General features: G+C 41.8%; 1 protein-coding gene across 6 annotated transcripts in view; it reads right to left on the bottom strand.

The window, feature by feature from the left end:
- Positions 1 to 12493, bottom strand: part of gbf1 (golgi brefeldin A resistant guanine nucleotide exchange factor 1) — a 218369-nt gene that overhangs the window by 191141 nt on the left and 14735 nt on the right. The window lies entirely within an intron of this gene.

Below are 12493 nucleotides of genomic sequence, written 5' to 3' on the forward strand. Positions count from 1 at the left end.
TGAAAAAGCTGAAAAGGCAGAAAGATTAATATTTGAATTAGCTGAAATGGCTTAACAGCTGAAGAGGCTGAAAAGACGAAAAAGCTGAAAAAGCAGAAAGATGAATATATTAAAAAGATGAAAAGGCAGAGAAGGCTGAAAGAGCTTAAAAAGGTGAAACGGCAGAACGATGAATATTTGAAAAAGCTTAAAGGAAGAAAAGGCTGAAAGAGCTTAAAAAGGTAAAAAAGGCAAGCGGTGAATATTTGAAAAAACTGAAACGTCAGAAAAGGCTGAAAGAGCTTAAAAAGGTGAACAGTTTCTCTGGCTGTACACGTGCTGGAGCAGTACAAGAGCCAAAGTTGAAAATGGCCCCATTAGAATGAATGGGAAAATGCCTCCTAAACTCCTGCGATTTTTGAAAAAACTGTAATGGTTATCGCCAAAATATATATACACCAGAGGAGGCTCGTCCATAAAGGCAGAGGAGGTTGGTCCTCCTCTATTTTTGAGAGGCAAGAGGAAGATCAATTTTTTTTAAGGAAGAGTAACTGGTTGAAATAAATCATGACCAAATCTCAGCATCATTTATAAAATTATATATATATATATATATATATATATATATATATATATATATATATATATATATATATATATATATGTATATATTTTATATCATAAAAAAAGTTTCTTCTTTGGAAGAAAATCCACTTAAAACGGTTGAACAGCGACAGCTGCAGATGGAGGAGACAGAGCAGTCTGTGAGAGGAGCAGGGAGCAGGAAGGTGGGGGCTAGAGGAGGACGGAGGGCTTCTGTCCTCCGTGGGAGGGATCTCCTTCCATTCACTCAATGCATTCAAGATTTTTTCATGCTGATCTATGATTGGCTAAGACACGTAAAATGACGCACTAAGGGAGGACGTCCTCCCTTACCAATCAGCAACCACAATACAAGATTGACAGCAGGTTGGTCCAATAACAGTTCCCAAATTTCATTCTCACATTTATACAACCGTAAACAAAAAATACTTTTATGTATTTTACAGCTTTCACTGCCAGCCACGCTCAGACAAGAAATATGGAGTTTTCAGCGATATTGGAATCAGTTTCAAAGGAAATATAAGCACATTTCTGAAAGAAAAAAAACTGTCCGGAGAAATCAGAGCAAAGCAGTCAGAAAGATAATTGATAGGTTTCGTTTCGTTTGTCCCGATAGAGGACATAACGTTAACACAGTGGATAGAGCAGTTACCTTCCATGCAGGCGACCGGGGAACGAATCCCGGTAGGGGCACACATTGGTATTTTTTTTGTCTTGTATATTAGCCATTTAATAAAATGTTTTTTAAAGAAGTCTTGTAAGTCATTGTTTTATTGCTTAACTTTCATTGAATATAAGAAAGTAGGCATAAGTAGTTGACTTGTATAAAATAACATGACACTGTGGACTGGTTTTCCTCCTGTCCTCCCCAATCTTTTCAGTCACCAGCCGCCACTGATATACACTACTCACAGTAAGTTAGGGATATTGTGAGAGACTCAGTGAATTTCATACATACAGTGTTTGTTTCACTTCAGAGAGTTTTGGGATAGGGAGGCAATTGTATTGGGGTGATAGACACATCTCATTTTGTGTTTTCCACGTAATGGTCTCAATGTGTACAGTGTGCCTTACATATTGGGGCCAATACCAAAAAACTAAAAGACAACCCTTTTCAATGTGGCATCAATTTCAACATTCTGTGGGTATAAAAAGCTGGTATTGTCAGTAAGTCATTCCAAGTTCATCATTCAAACAGCCATGAACACACAACGTCACTTAACGGACGAGCAGCGCCACCTGGCCATAGCGCGCCTTTGGGTCGGTGGCAGGCAGTCAGATGTTGCTCGTGAAATTGGTGTGTCTCAAAGTGTCATCAGCAGACTTGCATCAAGACACAGAACTACTGGCAGAGTTCGTGACAGACCCAGGAGTGGAGCCCCACGAGTGACAGGCCGCAACGATGACCAGTACCTAGGGACCTATGCACTCAGACATCGTTATGCAACTGCCACACAGCTGCAGGCCCAGTTACGAGATGTGAGGGGTACTAGGGTTTCCAGACAAACCATTCGAAACCGACTCCACCGCTTTGGCTTGAATGCCAGACGACCGTTGCAGGTGACTCCACTGACACCAAGACACCGCCGTGAACGTTTGCAGTGGGCACAAGACCATGTGACCTGGACAATGCAGCAGTGGTCTACCATCCTGTTAACTGATGAGTGTCGGGTCACTTTGCACAGAAATGATGGTCGTCAGCGTTGCTGGAGAAGGCGAGGTGAGCGATACGCCGAGGTCAACATGGTCCTCAGGGTTCCCTTTGGTGGAGGAGGTGCAACAGTCTGGGCAGGCATCACCAGTCAGCGCAAAACAGATTTGGTTATTGTAGATGGCTCAGTCACTTCACATTCTTACCTCAGAGACATCATAGAACCCATCATCATCCCCCAATTCCGCCAGCACACCCCCAACTTTCTGTTCATGGACGATAATGCTCCACCACATCGTGCCAGAATTGTCAGAGCTCGACTTCAGGAAGTCGGAGTGCCTCATATGGTATGGCCAGCAATGTCCCCAGACCTGAACTCCATAGAGCACGTCTGGGACCAGCTGAAGCAGAGACTGGATGATCGTACCTCACCCCCACGTGACCTGGCAGAACTGCGTGTAGCACTTGTGGAGGAGTAGAACATATTGCCTCAGAACAACATCATGAGGCAAGTGAGGAGCATGAGACGTCGCTGTCAAGCTGTCATTGCGGCAAATGGTGGAAACACCTACTACTGACATTGTCAATTTTTGTTATTTGGAGCTATCCTTGTTATTGTCTAAATTTTTGGGGTAATAAATCTTAAACTAATGAAAATGGTGTTTCTTCTCATTCATTATTAGTAATATCAAAGGGAACTTTCACTTATTTCATTAAAATTCAGACCAAATAGGAAAAGCACTCATGTAAATAACAATATCCCTAACTTATTGTGAGTAGTGTATATTGAGTGAGAGGAGACATGGCTGAACTCGGTCATGTTGTTTTTATTTCTATCGAGTGAAAAATGAGGGCACTGGAGCAAGAGACAAAACAGGTACCATCTGCTCTCCACCAGAAATTTAGCCTTGAAATTAACACTGTGGCTTATGGGGGAGTTGCTGTAGTTCTTGTCGCTCCAGGGCTTCCACATCCAAAACTGTGACTCCTACATCTGAAATAAGACCATCAGCTGAAAGCCAGCAAGATTTCCTACATTTATATGTATTGTCTATGTGGAGTAAAAGATTTGGGATCAAAATCAAGCTGAAGACAAATTTTTCTCCAGTTTTTGAAGCTGCTCCCCACTCTAGTAATGATATCACGCACTCCAGCTGACGCAATACACACCCATTATAACATGAGAAGACGGGCTAAAACCCCTTGAAACTAAAACTACAATTATTTCAAAACCGTACAAGATTTTGAAAAACTTAATACATCATCAGCAGTTCAAGGTCGTGTAACTCATTTGAAGTTGGAATGGTGTCTCTGGCCTAAAGTATCAGGGACAAGAAGAGGTTGAAAGTTGATGAGTTTTGAAGAGGATTTGAAGATTTTCCCATTTGCTTCAATGTTAATTTTCTTTTGAAAAAGCTGAATTTCTGAAAAAGTTGAAAAGTTAAAAAGCTGAACATTTTAATAGCTGAACGGTTTCTATAGCTGAACGTATGCTGAAGTTGTAACAGAATGAAATTTGAAAAAAAATAACCCATAAGGATGAATAAGAACAATTTTGCAGAAAAAGCTGTATATTTCCAAAAGTATAAAAAAGGTAGAACAAATAAAAATACAAGCAGTAATGTCCTTAAAAACCTGAACATTTTGATAGTTGAATGGTTTCTGTAGCACAAAATTTGTAGGAGGAGAAACATGCTGAAAAACGTGCGGAAGAATAATAATAAAAAGAAGAAAAAAAAAGGAAAAATTGCATTTCCTGCGAAAATACAGTGTGAATGCTAAAGGCTGAAGCGAAATCTGCTGAATGTACTGCAGAAAAGCTGAAAAGTTGAAAAGTTAAAGGCTGAAAAGGCTTAAAAAGTTGAACATATTGATAGCTGAACAGTCTCTGTAGCTGAACATGAAGCTGAATGTATTTAGAAGCTGAAAAGGCAGAAAGATTAAGATTTTAAAGTGATGAAAAGGCAGAAAAGCTGAAGAGGGCTGAAAGAGTTTAAAAAGTTGAACATTTTAATTGCTGAACATGAAGTTGAGTTTGAAGTAGGGATGGGTACCTTTCACATTTGAACCAATACGGTACCGATATTCAGCACCTGCGAATCGGTAACGGTATATATCGGTACCTGTTTTCGGTACTTCTTGAACTGTCTATCCATGGTCACATTATGCTTGATTTTTGATAATCTAAGTACTAATAATAACAATCATGGCAACAAAAAAGTAACAAAGTCTGCAAATCAAGATAAGAAACTGCAGCAGCAGTGAGCCTGCTTTCTTTTTTTCAGCAGAATAGAGATATACTCCATGAAAGAACATCATAACATATGATATTGTATAAAATAACATTTAATTATAGTAAAGAAAGAGTAAAGTTGCAGTGGGCTACTATTATAAATATGCACCATATATAGTTTTAATTATTATTAATATTATCATTATTATTATTATTAGCAGTAGTAGTAGTACTATTTTTCTGCATATTCTATTTTTTTTTGTGATCAATTTTTTCTTTCATTTTGTTTCAAAACCAGGAAACAGCTGTTCACAGCAGTCCATCACTTCATCCGCGGACGTCAAGATGAGCAACTGGACAGCTGCTGGGATCCAGGAGATGCTAGCATCTCCTCGGTCTCTGTAGCTGTCTTCGTTGTCCGCTTGTGTCGTAGCAGCAAGCTACTACCGGTCGCTACTTTCAAATTAAAAGCCCCCCGCTAAGAACCCAGTTCTAAACTCCAATGGGGTGCAATGTAAAGCTCTTATTTTGAAGACAAATTTGTTGTCTTTCTGACAGAGAATGCAACGTACTTTACGTTCAGTCCATGTCCCGTCCATGTCTCCCCCCCCCCCGATTGTTGCAGAAAAGCGACAAGTTTGCAGGTATGTGACTGTGTCCCCAGCTGTGGAGAATACTCTCTCAGACGGAGTGGAAGTAATCACGTAATCATGCTCTTCTGCGTCCACTGCCGTCGCCGCGACTTCCGCTCTAACTGACGCCCGTGAAGGTGCGTTCAGGTACCGAAATGTGGTACCGATTGACTTCACGTGAATTGATACTTGGTACTTCGGGGGGAATTCGGTCAGTACCAATAAAAGTACCAAATTCGGTACCCATCCCTAATTTGAAGGAGCTGAAAAGGCAGAAAGATAAATATCTGAAGAGGCTGAAAAGCTGTGGAGTAAGAGGGCTGAAAGAGCTTAAAAAGGTGAAAAACAGATTGAAAAGGCTAAAAAGTTGTAGAGTAAGAGGGCAGAAAGAGCTTAAAAAGGTGAAAAAAAGGCTGAAGAGGTGAAAGGATAAAGGCAGAAAGAGCTTAAAATGGCTGCACACATGCTGAAGCAGGAGCAGAGCCAAAGATGAAAATGTCCCCATAAGAATGAATGGGAAAACGCCTCATGAACTCCTGCGATGAGGGCACCAGAGCGAGAGACAGAACAGGTACCATCTGCTCTCCACCAGAAATTTAGCCTTGAAATTAACACTGTGGCTTATGGGGGAGTTGCTGCAGTTCTTGTCGCTCCAGGGCTTCCACATCCAAAACTGTAAGTCCTATATCTGAAATAAGACCATCAGCTGAAAGCCAGCAAGATTTCCTACATTTATATGTATTGTCTATGTGGAGTAAAAGATTTGGGATGAAAATCAAGCTGAAGACAAATTTTTCTCCAGTTTTTGAAGCTGCTCCCCACTCTAGTAATGATGTCACGCACTCTAGCTGACGCAATACACACCCATTATAAAATGAGAAGACGGGCTAAAACACCTTAAAACTAAAACCAGTGTTTCCCCTAGAATTTTTTTCAGGCCCGGTGGTACCCACCGAAAAAACCCTAAACAGACAAGACGCAAAATACAGCAATAACAAACATTTACATTAAAAATCATTGTAGGCCTATATTGCTGAATAATATCACTTAAATGAAATCATTAGGCTTAATCTAACCTTTAATCAAAGTTGCACGGGCCTGAAAGGCTGCAGCGTGGTGGTCTGAACTCATGAGCATTCAAGCACATCTTTTCTGTACATTGCAGAAGGGATCTCAATGAAAACCCTCTGGGATGGTCCTATTTTTTAACGGGCTGCTTATGCTGACGGCATAAGCGACAAAACATCCCTACACATAATTGAGATTCTATCAGTTATAAATATTTTTTTTAACAAACACATACGTTTTTTATTCATTGTATTATAACAGTTACATACTTTTGACAATGCCTGGGAAAACTAGCCTATTGTCTGTGTTATTTTCATAATCATTGCTTACCAAAAAAAAAAAAAGAGAGAGAGAGAAGCTCCTCAATCAGAACAAAAATATAAGCTAAACAACAAATTGTAAACTCACCATGGGGAGTATGGTACAACCAAGGACTGTAGTTATAGTTATTAAGCCATTCGGGATCCCAGCCAGATGTTCTGTGTTTAGCTGTATTTTTTTTGCTGGGTCAACGTTACCAGTCGGTCCGGGCCCGCGGTCACCCGCCGGACAGGGGTCGGCAGTCAGACCGGTGTCAGGGGCAGTAACAGTCCTCGAGCAGCCCCCCTCTCCACTGCAATCTGCCCCCCTTTCTTCCGTCTCACCTGCACCTGTCATTTTTTCTGGAGTTGCCTCTGTTACTCTCCCTTCATCTATTTTCCTTGGCTCCGGAGTCTGGCAGAAGAATTTCTATATATTAAGTTGTCTGTCACCCGCGATATTTATTTTTTCTTCGGCGGCGCCATAGTTGGTTAGCTAACAAACCTTAAACATCCCAGAATATATGCCTGCGCTCTCAGCAGCGGTACTCGCATCGTTACTAGGCAACGAAGCAGGTTGACTCACGTTGCGCTGCACAGAGGCACTCCTAATGTAAATGATTATTGATTTATAAATGAATTGATAGGTGGCTTATTTTTGGCATATTGATTTTTTTTTTGGCCTGGCGGCAGGTCTCCTTGGCCTGGCGACCCGCAAGGCCTGTACAATGGTAGGGGAAACACTGTAAAACTACAATTATTTCAAAACCGTACAAGATTTTGAAAAACTTAATACATCACCAGCAGTTCAAGGTCGTGTAACTCATTTGAAGTTAGAATGGTGTCTCTAGCTCAAAGCAAGAGGGACAAGAAGAGGTTGAAAGTTGATAAGTTATGAAGAGGATTTGAAGATTTTCCCATTTGATCCAATGTTAAAACATTTTTGGAAAAAGCTAAATTTCTGAAAAAGTTGAAAAGTTAAAAGTTTTAAAGTACAAAGCTGAAAGAGCTTAAAAAGCTTAACATTTTTACAGCTGAAGGTATGCTGAAGTTGTAGCAGAATGAAATTTGAAAAAATCCCATAAGAATGAATGGGCAAAATTTTGCAGAAAAAGCTGAATATTTCCAAAAATGTCTTTAAAAAGCCTAACATTTTGATGGTTGAATGGTTTCAATAGCTCATGATGTGTAAGAGAAGAAACGTTCTAAAAAACGTACGGAATCCAGAATAATAATAATAAGTTCCAGTAGAACAAATAGTGTGAACAGTGCCTTTAGCATTTACACTAATTATTGATCTATTACATTTACATTTAGGGCATTTAGCAGATGCTTTTGTCCAAAGCAATTTACAATAAGTACATTTGTCACAAGAGAGAAAGAGGGTTGGGACGGAGTCATGCTATGAGGGGGTCGAGGTGAAGTCTGAGCAAATGAGCCTCGAGTCTTTTGCAGAAGATGGAGAGTGATTCCACTGTCCTGACCTTGGTCGGGAGTTCGTTCAACCACTGAGGTGCTAAAACAGAGAAGAGTTGCGACTTCGCAGAGCGGGCTTAGTTTGCTCTCAGCAATAGGGGTACCAGCTGGCCATGCCATGTAGTAGAGCGAAGTGCTCTCGCTGGGGCGTGAGGTCTGACAATTGTTTGGAGGTACACAGGTGCAGTTCAGTTGGAGGCCTTTAAGGCCAGTCCCATCATCTTGAATCGGATGTGGGCCACAACAGGAAGCCACTGGAGGTCACAGAGGAGGGAGGTCACATGAGCGAATTTGGGTGGATTGTAAATGAGGAGCACTGCAGCATTCTGGATACACTGCAATAGGTTTAGTGGCAGTGGTTGGGATTCTAGCCAAGAGGGAGTTACAGTAGTCCAGGCAGGAGACAACCAGTGATTGACCAGGAGTTGCGTTGCGTCTTTTGTGAGGAAAGACCAGATCCTGCGGATGTTAAAGAGGGCAAATCGGCAGGATTGGACCACAGCAGTGATGTTAGGGGCACAGGATAGTCCGTCGCTGAGGATTACACCCGGGTTCCTCGCCATCAACGAAGGCGATACAGCGACATCCTCAACAGCGGCTGACAGGTCCATGCGAGGGCAGAGGAGTTCAGTTTAGTTTTACTAAGGTTGAGTTTGAGGTGAGCTGTCCAAGCGGAGATGTCTGCCAAACATTCTGAGATGCGCGTCACAACTTGTGTGTTGGAGGAGGATGGGAGAAAGAGAGGAACAGTTGAAAAAAAAATAAATGAAAAAATTTAAGATCATCCTATCTTGCAATGTTAAAGAAAGTGGGGGAAAATTCCTGAATCAATCCTTTTATTGCATAAGTCACTAACAGGCGGACCGTGGTCCGAGTCTGGTCCCAGGCGCCTTCCTATACGGACCTGGACCTATAGTCAATAAATGATTACGTATTTTGACGGGGTGCTTCTATTTTGACCGGCGCAGCTTTTCTAGAGTTTACGATACTGGTTAAACGGATCAGGACCAATTGCATTGACCAATTGACAAATTGCAGTGGCTCACAGACCAACTGCATGCGAGTTAAGCCATCACACGTGATAGTACTCAGCCAATCAAATCTGTGCATTCCAGCTGGAATGAGACTGCTACACTTCAATTTTTTTTTCAAAAATTTTATATTTTATTCTAAGATGCACAATTTTTAATAAGCTATTTTATTTCTTTTCACTATTTTATTTCTAAATGCAGCCCCCTCTTTTCCTTAAATAGAGAATAAAATAATACATATTTAAAGTGTAGTGTTCTCATGCAGTGTGTCGAAACTCTGACTAAACACCAAGTTAAACCGTCGCCAATGAAGACAGAGTCGTAGTAAGGTCAACAATTTACTGTCACACCTCTTCATTGACATGCTGGTGAAAAGTGCGAACCATACAAAATATTCAGCATCTGTGTTTTTAACTGAATATGACATTACACATAACCATAAGCATGAATTAACAGCACTGTATGCACTTTAAATAGAAAGAGCTAGCATATTTCTTAGCTTGTAAATAAACTCACATTTTTAGCCAATCATCAAATATATTTCTATCAAAATATTACTATTTATCTCTTGTTAACATTCTTAACATTAAATTAATTAACTTACGGCATTTCTTCTATGATGCTTTTTAGCAGATGGTGGCGGATTACATTCAGAGCATACACAACATGTCTGCCTTGCGTTACCAGGAAGTGAACACAAAACAGGAAGTTGGCTAACAGTAAGCGACTTGACAGGATGTGAAGTCATAAGTACCAAATTTCAAAATAAGACTTTCTTAAATACAAGTTAAACTGCTGTCATACATCATACATCATTTACATCATTTACATCATTTTAACTGAAACAAGTCGCAAATAATTATTCAAAGGAGATATTTATCAAAAGCAAAAGAATGCCTTAGAGGCAGCACATGAGGCCACTAAGAACTTAAGAGAGTCCATCACATCAATCTCTATCTCAGTCTTTAGGCAGAAGTATGATAACTTCTGCCGCAGGCCTTAGAAAGGTTTTTATATCGCCTTGGTCAGTTGTCTTCACCTCAACCTTTCTGACATAACCATCCTTGCCGGGGAATGTTGCAATGTCCATGGCCATGGGCCAGCAGTTACGAGTGGTCTGTTTGTCCCTCAGGAGAACAAGATCTCCAACTTGAAGGTTTCTGCGCGGTACCGTCCACCTTTGCCTTCGTTGCAGAGAAGGTAAGTATTCTCGGCTCCAACGGGTCCAAAACTAGTTAGCCAGTGCCTGCACTTGTCTCCATTGTTACGAATAAAGGTCCTTATCAGTAAAGTCTCCAGGAGGAGGTGGAACTCCTGACTTCTGTGTGAGGAGCATTGACGGCGAGAGAATGAAAGGCTGTTGCGGGTCTGCAGACACAGGTAGGAGTGGATGGCGTTCAAGATAGCTGTGACCTCTGCCATCAATGTGCAAAGCACCTCATGGGTCAAGTGAGACTTTTACTGCAAGAACACTGAATTAAGAATTCTTCTGGCAACACCAATCATGTGCTCCCATGAACCTCCCATGTGGGAGGCATGTGGTGGGTTGAAGTCCCAGTTCACTGTTCACTGAGGTACCTCTGCCACGTTTTGTCCATCCCCAGCTCCTTGCAAGCTCCAACAAAGTTGGTGCCACAATCAGATTGAAGGTTCTTTGCAGGGCCTCTGAGCGCGAAGAAGCGTCTGAGAGCGTTTATGCAGCTGGATGCATCCATTGACTCTATCAGTTCAATGTGGACAGCTCTGGAACTTAAGACAGCTGAACATAATGGCCCACCGCTTGCTCTCCGCTTGCCCTCCTCTGGTGCGTCTGAAAGTAATGGACCAAGGCCCAAAGACATCAAGCCCCACATATACATGTGAAAGGGGGGCAAGTTTTGAGTCGTTCAGCTGATAGGTCAGCCATATGTTGCTCTTTCAGCTTCCCACGTAGCTTCCGGCAGGTTATGCATTTGAGGAGAACAGAATTGATTAGCCTTTTGCCGCACAAGATCCACTATCCTTCCGCCCTGACTGCTCCCTTTGTCAGGTGACGACCCTGGTGTTCCACCTGCTCATGGTGATGTCGTATAAGCAGTAGGGAGATGTGGCTATCTTTGGGCAAGATTATAGGGTTCTTTTCCACAGGTGTAAGGTGGGAATGCTTTAGTCGGCCCCCAACACGAGTCCCTCCTCCAAGGACGGGCTGAGTTTCCGCATGGGGCTGTTTTCTGGCACCACTTTGCCGGCTTGAAAGGCTGACAATTCTTTTGCAAAGTCCGCCTTTTGTGTTGCTTTCAGGATAACATCCTTTGCTTGGTCCATTTCATCCATGGCACGTGGCAAGTTGCACCTATGCAATCCTCTGCATTTGTCATTTTGGTTTGAATTTTTGTAAGACCTTGCCATGTGGATGACAAATGCCACTCCTCTCACTAAAGAGATGACGGTGGAAAAGTGTTGAAAGCGTTGGGAGGCGAGTACATGTTCCTCCAGGTAAGTAGTGCAGGTTTGGACCTGTGGTTGCATTTCTTAGTCTAGGGCCCTATAAAATCTGTTTTATTTTTTCCAAATTCGGTTTTATTTTTTCCCAAATTCCGTTTTTTCCATTTTAATTTTGGGGAATTCCATTTTTCCATTTTAATTTTTGGGAATCCCGATTTACTTTTATTATACTACCAAAAACAGTGTTTTAAATGTAAATGACTAAAATGTACCCAAATTAAATAGAAATGATCCTAAATGTATTGAGGTGACCAACATATTTCCTCAATACTGTACCGTACAGTACAGTGCATCAAAAACATTTTGACTTCATAATGTCTTCATACATTAGTATATTTTGTGGTTTTATGGGTTTCATCGAATAAAAACATTGTCAGCTCTCAGGCAGATCCAGAAAAGCCTCTCAGCCCAGGCAGAGTCAGCTAAGAGGGCTGTGGCTAACAGGGCTAGCTAGCTAACAGCAGCTACTGTTAGCAGCAGTTAACAGTCACTCTGGTGATATGCCGATAATATGAATCGGACAGGTGGCCAATTCTCACGCATTACACCTTTAATTATGATTTCTCAGGTCTGCTTCTTTGTAAAACAACAGATCACCTAACACATACAAGTCGTTCGGGAACTGCTCGGCTCTGTACTGAGGGGTTAATGTCAAGTTTCTCAGCTTTTTCGCCGACGAAGACGGAGCCGTGGGCAGCTGCTTCGCCATGCTTACATTGTTTTGACAGAGAGCTCAGTCTGTGGGGAGGGGGGCGGCGGCGACTTGTTGTGCCACCCAGATTTGCTTCCCTCCGTGCAGTTTTCCCCAGACAAACATTCCTCTTCCACACGAGAACAACGTTTCAGTGAAATGATGTCAAATTCTGCGATATTCCGCGTTAAAAAGTAGATTCCGTTTTAATTGGCCAATTCCGCGATTCCGTCCGCGATTCTGTGATCGCGGAAATCATAGGGCCCTATGAGTCATTTTCAGGTTCAATGAGCTCAAACTTCTCACTGGTTGGTGTGGCCTCTGCAGATAGCTGACGCAGAAATGA

The sequence above is a fragment of the Sparus aurata genome, chromosome 15 (assembly GCF_900880675.1).
Source record: "Sparus aurata chromosome 15, fSpaAur1.1, whole genome shotgun sequence".
Taxonomy (NCBI): domain Eukaryota; kingdom Metazoa; phylum Chordata; class Actinopteri; order Spariformes; family Sparidae; genus Sparus; species Sparus aurata.